The sequence below is a fragment of the Mixophyes fleayi genome, chromosome 1 (assembly GCF_038048845.1).
Source record: "Mixophyes fleayi isolate aMixFle1 chromosome 1, aMixFle1.hap1, whole genome shotgun sequence".
Classification (NCBI taxonomy): Eukaryota; Metazoa; Chordata; class Amphibia; order Anura; family Limnodynastidae; genus Mixophyes; species Mixophyes fleayi.
This window is the reverse complement of record NC_134402.1, coordinates 64,047,430-64,062,597: the sequence shown is the minus strand read 5'-3', so window position 1 is coordinate 64,062,597 and position 15,168 is coordinate 64,047,430. Positions and strand designations below refer to the sequence as shown.

Here is a 15,168-nt window from a genome sequence, read left to right as displayed (position 1 = left end):
TCCAAGATCAGATGAGATTGGGCTTGTTCAGGGGGGTGTGGCTATAGCATTGGTTTCCTAAAGACCTACATCTCTTATACATCTCAAATCCAGCTTCGAAGGAAGCCGGAACAAGAGAAAATAAAAAAATAAGGCCTACAGCACCTGGTATTCCCAGGTGGTCTCCCATCCAAGTACTAACCAGGCCCGGCCCTGCTTAGCTTCCAAGATCAGACGAGATTGGGCTTGTTCAGGGTGGTGTGGCTGTATGTATTGGTTTCCTAATGACCTACATCTCTTATACATCTCAAAACCAGCATTGAAGGAAGCCGGAACAAGAGAAAATAAAAAAAAATGGCCTACAGCACCTGGTATTCCCAGGTGGTCTCCCATCCAAGTACTAACCAGGCCTGGTCCTGCTTAGCTTCCAAGATCAAATGAGATTGGGCTTGTTCAGGGTGGTGTGGCTGTAGGTATTGGTTTTCTAAAGACCTACATGTCTTATACATCTGAAAACCAGCTTCGAAGGAAGCCGGAACAAGAGAAAATAAAAAAAAACTGCCTACAGCACCTGGTATTCCCAGGTGGTCTCCCATCCAAGTACTAACCAGGCCTGGCCCTGCTTAGCTTCCAAGATCAGACGAGATTGGGCTTGTTCAGGGTGGTGTGGCTGTAGGTATTGGTTATCTAATGACCTACATCTCTTATACATCTCAAATCCAGCTTCGAAGGAAGCCGGAACAAGAGAAAATAAAAAAAAAGGCCTACAGCACCTGGTATTCCCAGATGGTCTCCCATCCAAGTACTAACCAGGCCTGGCCCTGCTTAGCTTCCAAGATCAGACGAGATTGGGCTTGTTCAGGGTGGTGTGGCTGTAAGTATTGTTTTCCTAATGACCTACATCTCTTATACATCTCAAAACCAGCATTGAAGGAAGCCGGAACAAGAGAAAATAAAAAAAAAAGGCCTACAGCACCTGGTATTCATAGGTGGTCTCCCATCCAAGTACTAACCAGGCCCGACCCTACTTAGCATCCAAGATCAGATGAGATTGGGCTTGTTCAGGGTGGTGTGGTTATAGTATTGGTTCCTTAATGACCTACATCTCTTATACATCTCAAAACCAGCTTTGCAGGAAGCCGGAACAAGAGAAAATAAAAAAAACAATCATACAGCATCTGGTATTCCCAGTTGGTCTCCTATCCAAGTACTAACCAGGCCCGGCCCTGCTTAGCTTTCAAAATCAGACGAGATTAGGCTTATTCAGGGTGGTGTGTCTGTAGGTATTGGTTTCCTAATGACCTACATCTCTTATACATCTCAAAACCAGCATTGAAGGAAGCCGGAACAAGAGAAAATAAAAAAAAATGGCCTACAGCACCTGGTATTCCCAGGTGGTCTCCCATCCAAGTACTAACCAGGCCTGGTCCTGCTTAGCTTCCAAGATCAGATGAGATTGGGCTTGTTCAGGGTGGTGTGGCTGTAGGTATTGGTTTTCTAATGACCTACATGTCTTATACATCTCAAAACCAGCTTCGAAGGAAGCCGGAACAAGAGAAAATAAAAAAAACTGCCTACAGCACCTGTTATTCCCAGGTGGTCTACCATCCAAGTACTAACCAGGCTCGGCCCTGCTTAGCTTCCAAGATAAGATGAGATTGGGCTTGTTCAGGGTTGTGTGGCTGTAGGTATTGTTTTTCTAATGACCTACATCTCTTATACATCTCAAAACCAGCATTGAAGGAAGTCGGAACAAGAGAAAATAAAAAAGAAAGGCCTACAGCATCTGGTATTCCCAGGTGGTCTCCCATCAAAGTACTAACCAGGCCCAGCTCTTCTTAGCTTCCAAGATCAGATGAGATTGGGCTTGTTCAGGGTGGGTGGCTGTAGGTATTGGTTTCTTAGTGACCTACATCTCTTATACATCTTAAAACCAGCATTGTAGGAGCCGGAACAAGAGAAAATTAAAAAAAAGGCCTACAGCACCTGGTATTCCCAGGTGGTCTCCCATCCGAGTACTAACCAGGCCCGGCCCTGCTTAGCTTCCAAGATCAGACGAGATTGGGCTTGTTCAGGGGGGTGTGGCTATAGCATTGCTTTCCTAAAGACCTACATCTCTTATACATCTCAAATCCAGCTTCGAAGGAAGCCGGAACAAGAGAAAATAAAAAAATAAGGCCTACAGCACCTGGTATTCCCAGGTGGTCTCCCATCCAAGTACTAACCAGGCCCGGCCCTGCTTAGCTTCCAAGAACAGACGAGATTGGGCTTGTTCAGGGTGGTGTGGCTGTATGTATTGGTTTCCTAATGACCTACATCTCTTATACATCTCAAAACCAGCATTGAAGGAAGCCGGAACAAGAGAAAATAAAAAAAAAATTGCCTAAAGCACCTGGTATTCCTAGGTGGTCTCCCATCCAACTACTAACCAGGCATGGCCCTGTTTAGCTTTGAAGATCAGACGAGATTGGGCTTGTTCAGGGTGGTGTGGCTGTAGATATTGATTTCCTAATGACCTACATCTCTTATACATCTCAAAACCAGCATTGAAGGAAGTCGGAACAAGAGAAAATAAAAAAAAGTTGCCTACAGCACCTGGTATTCCCAGGTGGTCTCCCATCCAAGTACTAACCAGGCCCAGCCCTGCTTAGCTTCCAAGATCAGACGAGATTGGGCTTATTCAGAGTGGTGTGGCTGTAGGTATTGTTTTTCTAATGACCTACATCTCTTATACATCTCAAAACCAGCATTGAAGGAAGTCGGAACAAGAGAAAATAAAAAAGAAAGGCCTACAGCATCTGGTATTCCCAGGTGGTCTCCCATCAAAGTACTAACCAGGCCCAGCCCTTCTTAGCTTCCAAGATCAGATGAGATTGGGCTTGTTCAGGGTGGTGTGGCTGTAGGTATTGGTTTCTTACTGACCTACATCTCTTATACATCTTAAAACCAGCATTGTAGGAAGCCGGAACAAGAGAAAATAAAAAAAAAGGCCTACAGCACCTGGTATTCCCAGGTGGTCTCCCATCCGAGTACTAACCAGGCCCGGCCCTGCTTAGCTTCCAAGATCAGATGAGATTGGGCTTGTTCAGGGGGGTGTGGCTATAGCATTGGTTTCCTAAAGACCTACATCTCTTATACATCTCAAAACCAGCATTGAAGGAAGTCGGAACAAGAGAAAATAAAAAAAAATTGCCTACAGCACCTGGTAATCCCAGGTGGTCTCCCATCCAAGTACTAACCAGGCCCAGCCCTGCTTAGCTTCCAAGATCAGACGAGATTGGGCTTGTTCAGGGTGGTGTGGCTGTAGGTATTGTTTTTCTAATGACCTACATCTCTTATACATCTCAAAACCAGCATTGAAGGAAGTCGGAACAAGAGAAAATAAAAAAAGAAAGGCCTACAGCATCTGGTATTCCCAGGTGGTCTCCCATCCAAGTACTAACCAGGCCCAGCCCTGCTTAGCTTCCAAGATCAGACGAGATTGGGCTTGTTCAGGGTGGTGTGGCTGTAGGTATTGTTTTTCTAATGACCTACATCTCTAATACATCTCAAAACCAGCATTGAAGGAAGTCGGAACAAGAGAAAATAAAAAAGAAAGGCCTACAGCATCTGGTATTCCCAGGTGGTCTCCCATCAAAGTACTAACCAGGCCCAGCCCTTCTTAGCTTCCAAGATCAGATGAGATTGGGCTTGTTCAGGGTGGTGTGGCTGTAGGCATTAGTTTCTTACTGACCTACATCTCTTATACATCTTAAAACCAGCATTGTAGGAAGCCGGAACAAGAGAAAATAAAAAAAAAGGCCTACAGCACCTGGTATTCCCAGGTGGTCTCCCATCCGAGTACTAACCAGGCCCGGCCCTGCTTAGCTTCCAAGATCAGATGAGATTGGGCTTGTTCAGGGGGGTGTGGCTATAGCATTGGTTTCTTAAAGACCTACATCTCTTATACATCTCAAATCCAGCTTCGAAGGAAGCCGGAACAAGAGAAAATAAAAAAATAAGGCCTACAGCACCTGGTATTCCCAGGTGGTCTCCCATCCAAGTACTAACCAGGCCCGGCCCTGCTTAGCTTCCAAGATCAGACGAGATTGGGCTTGTTCAGGGTGGTGTGGCTGTATGTATTGGTTTCCTAATGACCTACATCTCTTATACATCTCAAAACCAGCATTGAAGGAAGCCGGAACAAGAGAAAATAAAAAAAAATGGCCTACAGCACCTGGTATTCCCAGGTGGTCTCCCATCCAAGTACTAACCAGGCCTGGTCCTGCTTAGCTTCCAAGATCAAATGAGATTGGGCTTGTTCAGGGTGGTGTGGCTGTAGGTATTGGTTTTCTAAAGACCTACATGTCTTATACATCTGAAAACCAGCATTGAAGGAAGCCGGAACAAGAGAAAATAAAAAAAAAGGCCTACAGCACCTGGTATTCATAGGTGGTCTCCCATCCAAGTACTAACCAGGCCCGACCCTACTTAGCATCCAAGAGAAGACAAGATTAGGCTTATTCAGGGTGGTGTGGCTGTAGGTATTGGCTTCCTAATGACCTACATCTCTTATACATCTCAAAACCAGCATTGAAGGAAGCCGGAACAAGAGAAAATAAAAAAAAATGGCCTACAGCACCTGGTATTCCCAGGTGGTCTCCCATCCAAGTACTAACCAGGCCCGGTCCTGCTTAGCTTCCAAGATCAGATGAGATTGGGCTTGTTCAGGGTGGTGTTGCTGTAGGTATTGGTTTTCTAATGACCTACATGTCTTATACATCTCAAAACCAGCTTCGAAGGAAGCCGGAACAAGAGAAAATAAAAGAGAATTGCCTACAGCACCTGGTATTCCCAGGTGGTCTCCCATCCAAGTACTAATCAGGCCCAGCCCTGCTTAGCTTCCAAGATCAGATGAGATTGGGCTTGTTCAGGGTGGTGTGGCTGTAGGTATCGGTTTCCTAATGACCTACATCTCTTATACATCTCAAAACCAGCATTGAAGGAAGCCGGAACAAGAGAAAATAAAAAAAAATGGCCTACAGCACCTGGTATTCCCAGGTGGTCTCCCATCCAAGTACTAACCAGGCCCGGTCCTGCTTAGCTTCCAAGATCAAATGAGATTGGGCTTGTTCAGGGTGGTGTGGCTGTAGGTATTGGTTTCCTAATGACCTACATCTCTTATACATCTCAAATCCAGCTTCGAAGGAAGCCGGAATAAGAGAAAATAAAAAAAAAGGCCTACAGCACCTGGTATTCCCAGATGGTCTCCCATCCAAGTACTAACCAGGCCTGGCCCTGCTTAGCTTCCAAGATCAGATGAGATTGGGCTTGTTCAGGGTGGTGTGGCTGTATGTATTGTTTTCCTAATGACCTACATCTCTTATACATCTCAAAACCAGCATTGAAGGAAGCCGGAACAAGAGAAAATAAAAAAAAAGGCCTACAGCACCTGGTATTCATAGGTGGTCTCCCATCCAAGTACTAAACAGGCCCGACCCTACTTAGCATCCAAGAGAAGACGAGATTAGGCTTATTCAGGGTGGTGTGGCTGTAGGTATTGGCTTCCTAATGACCTACATCTCTTATACATCTCAAAACCAGCATTGAAGGAAGCCGGAACAAGAGAAAATAAAAAAAAAAGGCCTACAGCACCTGGTATTCCCAGGTGGTCTCCCATCCAAGTACTAACCAGGCCCGGTCCTGCTTAGCTTCCAAGATCAGATGAGATTGGGCTTGTTCAGGGTGGTGTGGCTGTAGGTATTGGTTTTCTAATGACCTACATGTCTTATACATCTCAAAACCAGCTTCGAAGGAAGCCGGAACAAGAGAAAATAAAAGAGAATTGCCTACAGCACCTGGTATTCCCAGGTGGTCTCCCATCCAAGTACTAACCAGGCCCAGCTCTGCTTAGCTTCCAAGATCAGATGAGATTGGGCTTGTTCAGGGTGGTGTGACTGTAGGTATTGTTTTTCTAATGACCTACATCTCTTATACATCTCAAAACCAGCATTGAAGGAAGACGGAACAAGAGAACATAAAAAAAAAAGGCCTACAGCACCTGGTATTCCCAGGTGGTCTCCCATCCAAGTATTAACCAGGCCCAGCCCTTCTTAGCTTCCAAGATCAGATGAGATTGGGCTTGTTCAGGGTGGTGTGGCTGTAGGTATTGGTTCCCTAATGACCTACATCTCTTATACATCTGAAAACCAGCATTGAAGGAAGACGGAACAAGAGAAAATAAAAAAAATGGCCTACAGCACCTGGTATTCCCAGGTGGTCTCCCATCCAAGTACTAACCAGGCCTGGGCCTGCTTAGCTTCCAAGATCAAATGAGATTGGGCTTGTTCAGGGTGGTGTGGCTGTAGGTATTGGTTTTATAATGACCTACATCTCTTATACATCTGAAAACCAGCATTGAAGGAAGCCGGAACAAGAGAAAATAAAAAAAAATGGCCTACAGCACCTGGTATTCCCAGGTGGTCTCCCATCCAAGTACTAACCAGGCCCGGTCCTGCTTAGCTTCCAAGATCAAATGAGATTAGGCTTGTTCAGGGTGGTGTGGCTGTAGGTATTGGTTTCCTAATGACCTACATCTCTTATACATCTGAAAACCAGCATTGAAGGAAGCCGGAACAAGAGAAAATAAAAAAAAACTGCCTACAGCACCTGGTATTCCCAGGTGGTCTCCCATCCAAGTACTAACCAGGCCCGGTTCTGCTTAGCTTCCAAGATCAAATGAGATTGGGCTTGTTCAGAGTGGTGTGGCTGTTGGTATTGGTTTCATACTGACCTACATCTCTTATACATCTTAAAACCAGCATTGTAGGAAGCAGGAACAAGAGAAAATAAAAAAAAAGGCCTACAGCACCTGGTATTCCCAGGTGGTCTCCCATCCGAGTACTAACCAGGCCCGGCCCTGCTTAGCTTCCAAGATCAGATGAGATTGGGCTTGTTCAGGGTGGTGTGGCTGTAGGTATTGGTTTCCTAATGACCTACATGTCTTATACATCTCAAAACCAGCTTCGAAGAAAGCCGGAACAAGAGAAAATAAAAAAAAACTGCCTACAGCACCTGGTATTCCCAGGTGGTCTCCCATCCAAGTACTAACCAGGCCGGGCCCTGCTTAGCTTCCAAGATCAGGCTTGTTCAGGGTGGTGTGGCTGTAGGTATAGGTTTCCTAATGACCTACATCTCTTATACATCTCAAATCCAGCTTCGAAGGAAGCCGGAACAAGAGAAAATAAAAAAAAAAAGCCTACAGCACCTGGTATTCCCAGATGGTCTCCCATCCAAGTACTAACCAGGCCTGGCCCTGCTTAGCTTTCAAGTTCAGACGAGATTGGGCTTGTTCAGGGTGGTGTGGCTGTATGTATTGTTTTCCTAATGACCTACATCTCTTATACATCTCAAAACCAGCATTGAAGGAAGCCGGAACAAGAGAAAATAAAAAAAAAAGGCCTACAGCACCTGGTATTCATTGGTGGTCTCCCATCCAAGTACTAACCAGGCCCGACCCTACTTAGCATCCAAGATCAGATGAGATTGGGCTTGTTCAGGGTGGTGTGGTTATAGTATTGGTTTCCTAATGACCTACATTTCTTATACATCTCAAAACCAGCTTAGCAGGAAGCCGGAACAAGAGAAAATAAAAAAAACAATCATACAGCATCTGGTATTCCCAGTTGGTCTCCTATCCAAGTACTAACCAGGCCCGGCCCTGCTTAGCTTTCAAGATCAGATGAGATTAGGCTTATTCAGGGTGGTGTGTCTGTAGGTATTGGCTTCCTAATGACCTACATCTCTTATACATCTCAAAACCAGCATTGAAGGAAGCCGGAACAAGAGAAAATAAAAAAAATGGCCTACAGCACCTGGTATTCCCAGGTGGTCTCCCATCCAAGTACTAACCAGGCCCGGTCCTGCTTAGCTTCCAAGATCAGATGAGATTGGGCTTGTTCAGGGTGGTGTGGCTGTAGGTATTGGTTTTCAAATGACCTACATGTCTTATACATCTCAAAACCAGCTTCGAAGGAAGCCGGAACAAGAGAAAATAAAAAAAACTGCCTACAGCACCTGGTATTCCCAGGTGGTCTACCATCCAAGTACTAACATGGCCCGGCCCTGCTTAGCTTCCAAGATCAGATGAGATTGGGCTTGTTCAGGGTGGTGTGGCTGTAGGTATTGGTTTCCTCATGACCTACATCTCTTATACATCTCAAAACCAGCATTGAAGGAAGTCGGAACAAGAGAAAATAAAAAAGAATTGCCTACAGCACCTTGTATTCCCAGGTGGTCTCCCATCCAAGTACTAACCAGGCCCAGCTCTGCTTAGCTTCCAAGATCAGATGAGATTGGGCTTGTTCAGGGTGGTGTGGCTGTAGGTATTGTTTTTCTAATGACCTACATCTCTTATACATCTCAAAACCAGCATTGAAGGAAGACGGAACAAGAGAAAATAAAAAAAAAAGGCCTACAGCACCTGGTATTCCCAGGTGGTCTCCCATCCAAGTACTAACCAGGCCCGGCCCTGCTTAGCTTCCAAGATCAGATGAGATTGGGCTTGTTCAGGGTGGTGTGGCTGTAGGTATTGGTTTCTTACTGACCTACATCTCTTATACATCTTAAAACCAGCATTGTAGGAAGCCGGAACAAGAGAAAATAAAAAAAAAGGCCTACAGCACCTGGTATTCCCAGGTGGTCTCCCATCCGAGTACTAACCAGGCCCGGCCCTGCTTAGCTTCCAAGATCAGATGAGATTGGGCTTGTTCAGGGGGGTGTGGCTAAAGCATTGGTTTCCTAAAGACCTACATCTCTTATACATCTCAAATCCAGCTTCGAAGGAAGCCGGAACAAGAGAAAATAAAAAAAAAAGGCCTACAGCACCTGGTATTCATAGGTGGTCTCCCACCCAAGTACTAACCAGGCCTGGCCCTGCTTAGCTTCCAAGATCAGATGAGATTGGGCTTGTTCAGGGTGGTGTGGCTGTAGGTATTGGTTTCCTAATGACCTACATGTCTTATACATCTCAAAACCAGCTTCGAAGAAAGCCGGAACAAGAGAAAATAAAAAAAAACTGCCTACAGCACCTGGTATTCCCAGGTGGTCTCCCATCCAAGTACTAACCAGGCCAGGCCCTGCTTAGCTTCCAAGATCAGGCTTGTTCAGGGTGGTGTGGCTGTAGGTATAGGTTTCCTAATGACCTACATCTCTTATACATCTCAAATCCAGCTTCGAAGGAAGCCTGAACAAGAGAAAATAAAAAAAAAAAGCCTACAGTACCTGGTATTCCCAGATGGTCTCCCATCCAAGTACTAACCAGGCCTGGCCCTGCTTAGCTTCCAAGTTCAGACGAAATTGGGCTTGATCAGGGTGGTGTGGCTGTATGTATTGTTTTCCTAATGACCTACATCTCTTATACATCTCAAAACCAGCATTGAAGAAAGCCGGAACAAGAGAAAATAAAAAAAAAAGGCCTACAGCACCTGGTATTCATTGGTGGTCTCCCATCCAAGTACTAACCAGGCCCGACCCTACTTAGCATCCAAGATCAGATGAGATTGGGCTTGTTCAGGGTGGTGTGGTTATAGTATTGGTTTCCTAATGACCTACATCTCTTATACATCTCAAAACCAGCTTTGCAGGAAGCCGGAACAAGAGAAAATAAAAAAAACAATCATACAGCATCTGGTATTCCCAGTTGGTCTCCTATCCAAGTACTAACCAGGCCCGGCCCTGCTTAGCTTTCAAGATCAGATGAGATTAGGCTTATTCAGGGTGGTGTGTCTGTAGGTATTGGCTTCCTAATGACCTACATCTCTTATACATCTCCAAACCAGCATTGAAGGAAGCCGGAACAAGAGTAAATAAAAAAAATGGCCTACAGCACCTGGTATTCCCAGGTGGTCTCCCATCCAAGTACTAACCAGGCCCGGTCCTGCTTAGCTTCCAAGATCAGATGAGATTGGGCTTGTTCAGGGTGGTGTGGCTGTAGGTATTGGTTTTCAAATGACCTACATGTCTTATACATCTCAAAACCAGCTTCGAAGGAAGCCGGAACAAGAGAAAATAAAAAAAACTGCCTACAGCACCTGGTATTCCCAGGTGGTCTACCATCCAAGTACTAACATGGCCCGGCCCTGCTTAGCTTCCAAGATCAGATGAGATTGGGCTTGTTCAGGGTGGTGTGGCTGTAAGTGTTGGTTTCCTCATGACCTACATCTCTTATACATCTCAAAACCAGCATTGAAGGAAGTCGGAACAAGAGAAAATAAAAAAGAATTGCCTACAGCACCTTGTATTCCCAGGTGGTCTCCCATCCAAGTACTAACCAGGCCCAGCTCTGCTTAGCTTCCAAGATCAGATGAGATTGGGCTTGTTCAGGGTGGTGTGACTGTAGGTATTGTTTTTCTAATGACCTACATCTCTTATACATCTCAAAACCAGCATTGAAGGAAGACGGAACAAGAGAAAATAAAAAAAAAAGGCCTACAGCACCTGGTATTCCCAGGTGGTCTCCCACCCAAGTATTAACCAGGCCCAGCCCAGCTTAGCTTCCAAGATCAGATGAGATTGGGCTTGTTCAGGGTGGTGTGGCTGTAGGTATTGGTTTCCTAATGACCTACATCTCTTATACATCTCAAAACCAGCATTGAAGGAAGCCAGAACAAGAGAAAATAAAAAAAAATGGCCTACAGCACCTGGTATTCCCAGGTGGTCTCCCATCCAAGTATTAACCAGGCCCAGCCCTGCTTAGCTTCCAAGATCAGATGAGATTGGGCTTGTTCAGGGTGGTGTGGCTGTAGGTATTGGTTTCCTAATGACCTACATCTCTTATACATCTCAAAACCAGCATTGAAGGAAGCCAGAACAAGAGAAAATAAAAAAAAATGGCCTACAGCACCTGGTATTCCCAGGTGGTCTCCCATCCAAGTACTAAATAGGGACGGTCCTGCTTAGCTTCCAAGATCAAATGAGATTCGGCTTGTTCAGGGTGGTGTGGCTGTTGGTATTGGTTTTCTAAAGACCTACATGTCTTATACATCTCAAAACCAGCTTCGAAGGAAGCCAGAACAAGAGAAAATAAAAAAACACTGCCTACAGCACCTGGTATTCCCAGGTGGTCTCCCATCCAAGTACTAACCAGGCCCGACCCTACTTAGCATCCAAGAGAAGACAAGATTAGGCTTATTCAGGGTGGTGTGTCTGTAGGTATTGGCTTCCTAATGACCTACATCTCTTATACATCTCAAAACCAGCATTGAAGGAAGCCGGAACAAGAGAAAATAAAAAAAAATGGCCTACAGCACCTGGTATTCCCAGGTGGTCTCCCATCCAAGTACTAACCAGGCCCGGTCCTGCTTAGCTTCCAAGATCAGATGAGATTGGGCTTGTTCAGGGTGGTGTTGCTGTAGGTATTGGTTTTCTAATGACCTACATGTCTTATACATCTCAAAACCAGCTTCGAAGGAAGCCGGAACAAGAGAAAATAAAAGAGAATTGCCTACAGCACCTGGTATTCCCAGGTGGTCTCCCATCCAACTACTAACCAGGCCTGGCCCTACTTAGCTTTGAAGATCAGACGAGATTGGGCTTGTTCAGGGTGGTGTGGCTGTAGGTATTGTTTTTGTAATGACCTACATCTCTTATACATCTCAAAACCAGCATTGAAGGAAGTCGGAACAAGAGAAAATAAAAAAGAAAGGCCTACAGCATCTGGTATTCCCAGGTGGTCTCCCATCAAAGTACTAACCAGGCCCAGCCCTTCTTAGCTTCCAAGATCAGATGAGATTGGGCTTGTTCAGGGTGGTGTGGCTGTAGGTATTGGTTTCTTACTGACCTACATCTCTTATACATCTTAAAACCAGCATTGTAGGAAGCCGGAACAAGAGAAAATAAAAAAAAAGGCCTACAGCACCTGGTATTCCCAGGTGGTCTCCCATCCGAGTACTAACCAGGCCCGGCCCTGCTTAGCTTCCAAGATCAGATGAGATTGGGCTTGTTCAGGGGGGTGTGGCTAAAGCATTGGTTTCCTAAAGACCTACATCTCTTATACATCTCAAAACCAGCTTCGAAGGAAGCCGGAACAAGAGAAAATAAAAAAAACTGCCTACAGCACCTGGTATTCCCAGGTGGTCTACCATCCAAGTACTAACCAGGCCTGGCCCTGTTTAGCTTCCAAGATCAGATGAGATTGGGCTTGTTCAGGGTGGTGTGACTGCAGGTATTGTTTTTCTAATGACCTACATCTCTTATACATCTCAAAACCAGCATTGAAGGAAGACGAAACAAGAGAAAACAAAAAAAAAAAGGCCTACAGCACCTGGTATTCCCAGGTGGTCTCCCATCCAAGTATTAACCAGGCCCAGGCCTTCTTAGCTTCCAAGATCAGATGAGATTGGGCTTGTTCAAGGTGGTGTGGCTGTAGGTATTGGTTTCCTAATGACCTACATCTCTTATACATCTCAAAACCAGCATTGAAGGAAGCCGGAACAAGAGAAAATAAAAAAAAATGGCCTACAGCACCTGGTATTCCCAGGTGGTCTCCCATCCAAGTACTAACCAGGCCCGGTCCTGTTTAGCTTCCAAGATCAAATGAGATTGGGCTTGTTCAGGGTGGTGTGGCTGTAGGTATTGGTTTTCTAAAGACCTACATGTCTTATACATCTCAAAACCAGCTTCGAAGGAAGCCGGAACAAGAGAAAATAAAAAAAAACTGCCTACAGCACCTGGTATTCCCAGGTGGTCTCCCATCCAAGTACTAACCAGGCCGGGCCCTGCTTAGCTTCCAAGATCAGATGAGATTGGGCTTGTTCAGGGTGGTGTGGCTGTAGGTATTGGTTTTCAAAAGACCTACATGTCTTATACATCTCAAAACCAGCTTCGAAGGAAGCCGGAACAAGAGAAAATAAAAAAAAACTGCCTACAGCACCTGGTATTCCCAGGTGGTCTCCCATCCAAGTACTAACCAGGCCGGGCCCTGCTTAGCTTCCAAGATCAGATGAGATTGGGCTTGTTCAGGGTGGTGTGGCTGTAGATATTGGTTTCCTAATGACCTACATCTCTTATACATCTCAAAACCAGCAATGAAGGAAGTCGGAACAAGAGAAAATAAAAAAAAATTGCCTACAGCACCTGGTATTCCCAGGTGGTCTCCCATCCAAGTACTAACCAGGCCCGGCCCTTCTTAGCTTCCAAGATCAGATGAGATTGGGCTTGTTCAGGGTGGTGTGGCTGTAGGTATTGGTTTCCTAAAGACCTACATCTCTTATACATCTCAAAACCAGCTTCGAAGGAAGCCGGAACAAGAGAAAATAAAAAAAAAATTACCTAAAGCACCTGGTATTCCCAGGTGGTCTCCCATCCAAGTACTAACCAGGCCCGGCCCTTCTTAGCTTCCAAGATCAGATGAGATTGGGCTTGTTCAGGGTGGTGTGGCTGTAGGTATTGGTTTCCTAAAGACCTACATCTCTTATACATCTCAAAACCAGCTTCGAAGGAAGCCGGAACAAGAGAAAATAAAAAAAAATGGCCTACAGCACCTGGTATTCCCAGGTGGTCTCCCATCCAAGTACTAACCAGGCCCGGTCCTGCTTAGCTTCCAAGATCAGATGAGATTGGGCTTGTTCAGGGTGGTGTGGCTGTAGATATTGGTTTCCTAATGACCTACATCTCTTATACATCTCAAAACCAGCAATGAAGGAAGTCGGAACAAGAGAAAATAAAAAAAAATTACCTACAGCACCTGGTATTCCCAGGTGGTCTCCCATCCAAGTACTAACCAGGCCCGGCCCTTCTTAGCTTCCAAGATCAGATGAGATTGGGCTTGTTCAGGGTGGTGTGGCTGTAGGTATTGGTTTCCTAAAGACCTACATCTCTTATACATCTCAAAACCAGCATTGAAGGAAGCCGGAACAAGAGAAAATAAAAAAAAATGGCCTACAGCACCTGGTATTCCCAGGTGGTCTCCCATCCAAGTACTAACCAGGCCCGGTCCTGCTTAGCTTCCAAGATCAGATGAGATTGGGCTTGTTCAGGGTGGTGTGGCTGTAGGTATGGTTTCCTACTGACCTACATCTCTTATACATCTGAAAACCAGCATTGAAGGAAGCCGGAACAAGAAAAAATAAAATAAAAGGCCTACAGCACCTGGTATTTCCAGGTGGTCTCCCATCCAAGTACTAACCAGGCCGGGGCCTGCTTAGCTTCCAAGATCAGATGAGATTGGGCTTGTTCAGGGTGGTGTGGCTGTAGGTATTGGCTTCCTAATGACCTACATCTCTTATACATCTCAAAACCAGCATTGAAGGAAGCCGGAACAAGAGAAAATAAAAAAAATGGCCTACAGCACCTGGTATTCCCAGGTGGTCTCCCATCCAAGTACTAACCAGGCCCGGCCCTTCTTAGCTTCCAAGATCAGATGAGATTGGGCTTGTTCAGGGTGGTGTGGCTGTAGGTATTGGTTTCCTAAAGACCTACATCTCTTATACATCTCAAAACCAGCTTCGAAGGAAGCCGGAACAAGAGAAAATAGAAAAAAAATTGCCTAAAGCACCTGGTATTCCCAGGTGGTCTCCCATCCAACTACTAACCAGGCCTGGCCCTGCTTAGCTTTGAAGATCAAATGAGATTGGGCTTGTTCAGGGTGGTGTGGCTGTAGGTATTGGTTTTCTAAAGACCTACATGTCTTATACATCTCAAAACCAGCTTCGAAGGAAGCCGGAACAAGAGAAAATAAAAAAAAACTGCCTACAGCACCTGGTATTCCCAGGTGGTCTCCCATCCAAGTATTAACCAGGCCGGGCCCTGCTTAGCTTCCAAGATCAGACGAGATTGGGCTTGTTCAGGGTGGTGTGGCAGTAGGTAGTGGTTTCCTAATGACCTACATCTCTTATACATCTCAAAACCAGCATTGAAGGAAGCCGGAACAAAAGAAAATAAAAAAAAATTGCCTACAGCACCTGGTATTCCCAGGTGGTCTCCCATCCAAGTACTAACCAGGCCCGGCCCTTCTTAGCTTCCAAGATCAGATGAGATTGGGCTTGTTCAGGGTGGTGTGGCTGTAGGTATTAGTTTCCTAAAGACCTACATCTCTTATACATCTCAAAACCAGCTTCGAAGGAAGCCGGAACAAGAGAAAATAAAAAAAAAATTGCCTAAAGCACCTGGTATTCCCAGGTGGTCTCCCATCCAACTACTAACCAGGCCTGG

General features: G+C 45.4%; 35 non-coding genes and 39 pseudogenes across 35 annotated transcripts in view; all 74 read right to left on the bottom strand.

Moving 5' to 3' along the window:
• LOC142112112 (5S ribosomal RNA) overlaps positions 1–49 on the bottom strand; it is a 119-nt gene extending 70 nt beyond the window's left edge. The window contains exon 1 of the ribosomal RNA XR_012681165.1: positions 1–49. This exon is cut by the window's left edge and continues 70 nt beyond it. This is a non-coding gene — a ribosomal RNA (5S ribosomal RNA).
• An 83-nt stretch (positions 50–132) lies between these two features.
• LOC142130984 (5S ribosomal RNA) lies at positions 133–251 on the bottom strand. The gene has a single exon (XR_012686288.1). It is a non-coding gene; the product is annotated as a 5S ribosomal RNA (ribosomal RNA).
• An 84-nt stretch (positions 252–335) lies between these two features.
• LOC142115656 (5S ribosomal RNA) lies at positions 336–454 on the bottom strand (annotated as a pseudogene).
• Positions 455–538: 84 nt separating this feature from the next.
• On the bottom strand, positions 539–657 carry LOC142137333 (5S ribosomal RNA). Its single transcript, XR_012687975.1, has one exon. It is a non-coding gene; the product is annotated as a 5S ribosomal RNA (ribosomal RNA).
• An 83-nt stretch (positions 658–740) lies between these two features.
• Positions 741–859, bottom strand: LOC142113531 (5S ribosomal RNA). The gene has a single exon (XR_012681598.1). It is a non-coding gene; the product is annotated as a 5S ribosomal RNA (ribosomal RNA).
• Positions 860–943: 84 nt separating this feature from the next.
• LOC142129053 (5S ribosomal RNA) lies at positions 944–1,062 on the bottom strand (annotated as a pseudogene).
• Positions 1,063–1,145: 83 nt separating this feature from the next.
• LOC142136733 (5S ribosomal RNA) lies at positions 1,146–1,264 on the bottom strand (annotated as a pseudogene).
• An 84-nt stretch (positions 1,265–1,348) lies between these two features.
• Positions 1,349–1,467, bottom strand: LOC142113454 (5S ribosomal RNA). Its single transcript, XR_012681572.1, has one exon. It is a non-coding gene; the product is annotated as a 5S ribosomal RNA (ribosomal RNA).
• Positions 1,468–1,550: 83 nt separating this feature from the next.
• On the bottom strand, positions 1,551–1,669 carry LOC142136220 (5S ribosomal RNA; annotated as a pseudogene).
• An 84-nt stretch (positions 1,670–1,753) lies between these two features.
• On the bottom strand, positions 1,754–1,871 carry LOC142132870 (5S ribosomal RNA; annotated as a pseudogene).
• An 82-nt stretch (positions 1,872–1,953) lies between these two features.
• On the bottom strand, positions 1,954–2,072 carry LOC142114330 (5S ribosomal RNA; annotated as a pseudogene).
• An 83-nt stretch (positions 2,073–2,155) lies between these two features.
• Positions 2,156–2,274, bottom strand: LOC142113178 (5S ribosomal RNA). Its single transcript, XR_012681357.1, has one exon. It is a non-coding gene; the product is annotated as a 5S ribosomal RNA (ribosomal RNA).
• A 288-nt stretch (positions 2,275–2,562) lies between these two features.
• Positions 2,563–2,681, bottom strand: LOC142116373 (5S ribosomal RNA). The gene has a single exon (XR_012682434.1). It is a non-coding gene; the product is annotated as a 5S ribosomal RNA (ribosomal RNA).
• An 84-nt stretch (positions 2,682–2,765) lies between these two features.
• On the bottom strand, positions 2,766–2,884 carry LOC142114783 (5S ribosomal RNA; annotated as a pseudogene).
• Positions 2,885–2,967: 83 nt separating this feature from the next.
• LOC142112106 (5S ribosomal RNA) lies at positions 2,968–3,086 on the bottom strand. Its single transcript, XR_012681164.1, has one exon. It is a non-coding gene; the product is annotated as a 5S ribosomal RNA (ribosomal RNA).
• An 83-nt stretch (positions 3,087–3,169) lies between these two features.
• LOC142137339 (5S ribosomal RNA) lies at positions 3,170–3,288 on the bottom strand. Its single transcript, XR_012687980.1, has one exon. It is a non-coding gene; the product is annotated as a 5S ribosomal RNA (ribosomal RNA).
• Positions 3,289–3,373: 85 nt separating this feature from the next.
• On the bottom strand, positions 3,374–3,492 carry LOC142136745 (5S ribosomal RNA). The gene has a single exon (XR_012687523.1). It is a non-coding gene; the product is annotated as a 5S ribosomal RNA (ribosomal RNA).
• Positions 3,493–3,576: 84 nt separating this feature from the next.
• Positions 3,577–3,695, bottom strand: LOC142137242 (5S ribosomal RNA). The gene has a single exon (XR_012687885.1). It is a non-coding gene; the product is annotated as a 5S ribosomal RNA (ribosomal RNA).
• An 83-nt stretch (positions 3,696–3,778) lies between these two features.
• Positions 3,779–3,897, bottom strand: LOC142112096 (5S ribosomal RNA). The gene has a single exon (XR_012681161.1). It is a non-coding gene; the product is annotated as a 5S ribosomal RNA (ribosomal RNA).
• An 83-nt stretch (positions 3,898–3,980) lies between these two features.
• On the bottom strand, positions 3,981–4,099 carry LOC142130863 (5S ribosomal RNA). Its single transcript, XR_012686265.1, has one exon. It is a non-coding gene; the product is annotated as a 5S ribosomal RNA (ribosomal RNA).
• An 84-nt stretch (positions 4,100–4,183) lies between these two features.
• On the bottom strand, positions 4,184–4,302 carry LOC142115634 (5S ribosomal RNA; annotated as a pseudogene).
• Positions 4,303–4,385: 83 nt separating this feature from the next.
• Positions 4,386–4,504, bottom strand: LOC142136620 (5S ribosomal RNA; annotated as a pseudogene).
• Positions 4,505–4,588: 84 nt separating this feature from the next.
• LOC142137218 (5S ribosomal RNA) lies at positions 4,589–4,707 on the bottom strand. Its single transcript, XR_012687862.1, has one exon. It is a non-coding gene; the product is annotated as a 5S ribosomal RNA (ribosomal RNA).
• An 84-nt stretch (positions 4,708–4,791) lies between these two features.
• On the bottom strand, positions 4,792–4,910 carry LOC142111295 (5S ribosomal RNA). Its single transcript, XR_012680948.1, has one exon. It is a non-coding gene; the product is annotated as a 5S ribosomal RNA (ribosomal RNA).
• Positions 4,911–4,994: 84 nt separating this feature from the next.
• LOC142136587 (5S ribosomal RNA) lies at positions 4,995–5,113 on the bottom strand. The gene has a single exon (XR_012687506.1). It is a non-coding gene; the product is annotated as a 5S ribosomal RNA (ribosomal RNA).
• An 83-nt stretch (positions 5,114–5,196) lies between these two features.
• On the bottom strand, positions 5,197–5,315 carry LOC142114385 (5S ribosomal RNA; annotated as a pseudogene).
• Positions 5,316–5,398: 83 nt separating this feature from the next.
• On the bottom strand, positions 5,399–5,517 carry LOC142136485 (5S ribosomal RNA; annotated as a pseudogene).
• Positions 5,518–5,601: 84 nt separating this feature from the next.
• LOC142123225 (5S ribosomal RNA) lies at positions 5,602–5,720 on the bottom strand. Its single transcript, XR_012684398.1, has one exon. It is a non-coding gene; the product is annotated as a 5S ribosomal RNA (ribosomal RNA).
• An 84-nt stretch (positions 5,721–5,804) lies between these two features.
• On the bottom strand, positions 5,805–5,923 carry LOC142136710 (5S ribosomal RNA). Its single transcript, XR_012687519.1, has one exon. It is a non-coding gene; the product is annotated as a 5S ribosomal RNA (ribosomal RNA).
• An 84-nt stretch (positions 5,924–6,007) lies between these two features.
• On the bottom strand, positions 6,008–6,126 carry LOC142111442 (5S ribosomal RNA). The gene has a single exon (XR_012680962.1). It is a non-coding gene; the product is annotated as a 5S ribosomal RNA (ribosomal RNA).
• Positions 6,127–6,209: 83 nt separating this feature from the next.
• On the bottom strand, positions 6,210–6,328 carry LOC142116296 (5S ribosomal RNA; annotated as a pseudogene).
• Positions 6,329–6,412: 84 nt separating this feature from the next.
• LOC142112030 (5S ribosomal RNA) lies at positions 6,413–6,531 on the bottom strand. Its single transcript, XR_012681119.1, has one exon. It is a non-coding gene; the product is annotated as a 5S ribosomal RNA (ribosomal RNA).
• Positions 6,532–6,615: 84 nt separating this feature from the next.
• Positions 6,616–6,734, bottom strand: LOC142115855 (5S ribosomal RNA; annotated as a pseudogene).
• An 83-nt stretch (positions 6,735–6,817) lies between these two features.
• On the bottom strand, positions 6,818–6,936 carry LOC142137347 (5S ribosomal RNA). The gene has a single exon (XR_012687988.1). It is a non-coding gene; the product is annotated as a 5S ribosomal RNA (ribosomal RNA).
• An 84-nt stretch (positions 6,937–7,020) lies between these two features.
• LOC142136616 (5S ribosomal RNA) lies at positions 7,021–7,129 on the bottom strand (annotated as a pseudogene).
• Positions 7,130–7,213: 84 nt separating this feature from the next.
• Positions 7,214–7,332, bottom strand: LOC142120537 (5S ribosomal RNA; annotated as a pseudogene).
• Positions 7,333–7,416: 84 nt separating this feature from the next.
• LOC142132369 (5S ribosomal RNA) lies at positions 7,417–7,535 on the bottom strand (annotated as a pseudogene).
• An 83-nt stretch (positions 7,536–7,618) lies between these two features.
• On the bottom strand, positions 7,619–7,737 carry LOC142136315 (5S ribosomal RNA; annotated as a pseudogene).
• An 83-nt stretch (positions 7,738–7,820) lies between these two features.
• LOC142123092 (5S ribosomal RNA) lies at positions 7,821–7,939 on the bottom strand. Its single transcript, XR_012684385.1, has one exon. It is a non-coding gene; the product is annotated as a 5S ribosomal RNA (ribosomal RNA).
• An 83-nt stretch (positions 7,940–8,022) lies between these two features.
• Positions 8,023–8,141, bottom strand: LOC142115085 (5S ribosomal RNA; annotated as a pseudogene).
• Positions 8,142–8,225: 84 nt separating this feature from the next.
• LOC142116153 (5S ribosomal RNA) lies at positions 8,226–8,344 on the bottom strand (annotated as a pseudogene).
• Positions 8,345–8,428: 84 nt separating this feature from the next.
• Positions 8,429–8,547, bottom strand: LOC142136604 (5S ribosomal RNA). Its single transcript, XR_012687508.1, has one exon. It is a non-coding gene; the product is annotated as a 5S ribosomal RNA (ribosomal RNA).
• Positions 8,548–8,630: 83 nt separating this feature from the next.
• Positions 8,631–8,749, bottom strand: LOC142117396 (5S ribosomal RNA; annotated as a pseudogene).
• An 83-nt stretch (positions 8,750–8,832) lies between these two features.
• LOC142116054 (5S ribosomal RNA) lies at positions 8,833–8,951 on the bottom strand (annotated as a pseudogene).
• Positions 8,952–9,035: 84 nt separating this feature from the next.
• Positions 9,036–9,144, bottom strand: LOC142136519 (5S ribosomal RNA; annotated as a pseudogene).
• Positions 9,145–9,228: 84 nt separating this feature from the next.
• Positions 9,229–9,347, bottom strand: LOC142126566 (5S ribosomal RNA; annotated as a pseudogene).
• An 84-nt stretch (positions 9,348–9,431) lies between these two features.
• LOC142132358 (5S ribosomal RNA) lies at positions 9,432–9,550 on the bottom strand (annotated as a pseudogene).
• Positions 9,551–9,633: 83 nt separating this feature from the next.
• Positions 9,634–9,752, bottom strand: LOC142136314 (5S ribosomal RNA; annotated as a pseudogene).
• An 83-nt stretch (positions 9,753–9,835) lies between these two features.
• LOC142122970 (5S ribosomal RNA) lies at positions 9,836–9,954 on the bottom strand. The gene has a single exon (XR_012684354.1). It is a non-coding gene; the product is annotated as a 5S ribosomal RNA (ribosomal RNA).
• An 83-nt stretch (positions 9,955–10,037) lies between these two features.
• Positions 10,038–10,156, bottom strand: LOC142117748 (5S ribosomal RNA; annotated as a pseudogene).
• Positions 10,157–10,240: 84 nt separating this feature from the next.
• LOC142117792 (5S ribosomal RNA) lies at positions 10,241–10,359 on the bottom strand (annotated as a pseudogene).
• An 84-nt stretch (positions 10,360–10,443) lies between these two features.
• Positions 10,444–10,562, bottom strand: LOC142137297 (5S ribosomal RNA). The gene has a single exon (XR_012687938.1). It is a non-coding gene; the product is annotated as a 5S ribosomal RNA (ribosomal RNA).
• Positions 10,563–10,646: 84 nt separating this feature from the next.
• Positions 10,647–10,765, bottom strand: LOC142116010 (5S ribosomal RNA). The gene has a single exon (XR_012682363.1). It is a non-coding gene; the product is annotated as a 5S ribosomal RNA (ribosomal RNA).
• An 84-nt stretch (positions 10,766–10,849) lies between these two features.
• LOC142136664 (5S ribosomal RNA) lies at positions 10,850–10,968 on the bottom strand (annotated as a pseudogene).
• An 84-nt stretch (positions 10,969–11,052) lies between these two features.
• Positions 11,053–11,171, bottom strand: LOC142136684 (5S ribosomal RNA; annotated as a pseudogene).
• Positions 11,172–11,255: 84 nt separating this feature from the next.
• LOC142137207 (5S ribosomal RNA) lies at positions 11,256–11,374 on the bottom strand. The gene has a single exon (XR_012687851.1). It is a non-coding gene; the product is annotated as a 5S ribosomal RNA (ribosomal RNA).
• Positions 11,375–11,458: 84 nt separating this feature from the next.
• LOC142133549 (5S ribosomal RNA) lies at positions 11,459–11,577 on the bottom strand (annotated as a pseudogene).
• Positions 11,578–11,661: 84 nt separating this feature from the next.
• Positions 11,662–11,780, bottom strand: LOC142114775 (5S ribosomal RNA; annotated as a pseudogene).
• Positions 11,781–11,863: 83 nt separating this feature from the next.
• On the bottom strand, positions 11,864–11,982 carry LOC142117385 (5S ribosomal RNA; annotated as a pseudogene).
• An 82-nt stretch (positions 11,983–12,064) lies between these two features.
• On the bottom strand, positions 12,065–12,183 carry LOC142121375 (5S ribosomal RNA; annotated as a pseudogene).
• Positions 12,184–12,268: 85 nt separating this feature from the next.
• LOC142121675 (5S ribosomal RNA) lies at positions 12,269–12,387 on the bottom strand (annotated as a pseudogene).
• An 84-nt stretch (positions 12,388–12,471) lies between these two features.
• LOC142137300 (5S ribosomal RNA) lies at positions 12,472–12,590 on the bottom strand. Its single transcript, XR_012687941.1, has one exon. It is a non-coding gene; the product is annotated as a 5S ribosomal RNA (ribosomal RNA).
• An 84-nt stretch (positions 12,591–12,674) lies between these two features.
• LOC142111997 (5S ribosomal RNA) lies at positions 12,675–12,793 on the bottom strand. The gene has a single exon (XR_012681096.1). It is a non-coding gene; the product is annotated as a 5S ribosomal RNA (ribosomal RNA).
• An 84-nt stretch (positions 12,794–12,877) lies between these two features.
• Positions 12,878–12,996, bottom strand: LOC142114662 (5S ribosomal RNA; annotated as a pseudogene).
• An 84-nt stretch (positions 12,997–13,080) lies between these two features.
• Positions 13,081–13,199, bottom strand: LOC142136887 (5S ribosomal RNA). The gene has a single exon (XR_012687557.1). It is a non-coding gene; the product is annotated as a 5S ribosomal RNA (ribosomal RNA).
• Positions 13,200–13,284: 85 nt separating this feature from the next.
• On the bottom strand, positions 13,285–13,403 carry LOC142113966 (5S ribosomal RNA; annotated as a pseudogene).
• Positions 13,404–13,487: 84 nt separating this feature from the next.
• Positions 13,488–13,606, bottom strand: LOC142136878 (5S ribosomal RNA). The gene has a single exon (XR_012687549.1). It is a non-coding gene; the product is annotated as a 5S ribosomal RNA (ribosomal RNA).
• Positions 13,607–13,690: 84 nt separating this feature from the next.
• Positions 13,691–13,809, bottom strand: LOC142117110 (5S ribosomal RNA). Its single transcript, XR_012682706.1, has one exon. It is a non-coding gene; the product is annotated as a 5S ribosomal RNA (ribosomal RNA).
• An 84-nt stretch (positions 13,810–13,893) lies between these two features.
• On the bottom strand, positions 13,894–14,012 carry LOC142122849 (5S ribosomal RNA). The gene has a single exon (XR_012684298.1). It is a non-coding gene; the product is annotated as a 5S ribosomal RNA (ribosomal RNA).
• Positions 14,013–14,094: 82 nt separating this feature from the next.
• On the bottom strand, positions 14,095–14,213 carry LOC142123820 (5S ribosomal RNA; annotated as a pseudogene).
• Positions 14,214–14,296: 83 nt separating this feature from the next.
• Positions 14,297–14,415, bottom strand: LOC142127819 (5S ribosomal RNA). Its single transcript, XR_012685414.1, has one exon. It is a non-coding gene; the product is annotated as a 5S ribosomal RNA (ribosomal RNA).
• Positions 14,416–14,500: 85 nt separating this feature from the next.
• LOC142136105 (5S ribosomal RNA) lies at positions 14,501–14,619 on the bottom strand (annotated as a pseudogene).
• Positions 14,620–14,703: 84 nt separating this feature from the next.
• LOC142125501 (5S ribosomal RNA) lies at positions 14,704–14,822 on the bottom strand (annotated as a pseudogene).
• An 84-nt stretch (positions 14,823–14,906) lies between these two features.
• On the bottom strand, positions 14,907–15,025 carry LOC142136886 (5S ribosomal RNA). The gene has a single exon (XR_012687556.1). It is a non-coding gene; the product is annotated as a 5S ribosomal RNA (ribosomal RNA).
• Positions 15,026–15,168: the final 143 nt, after the last annotated feature.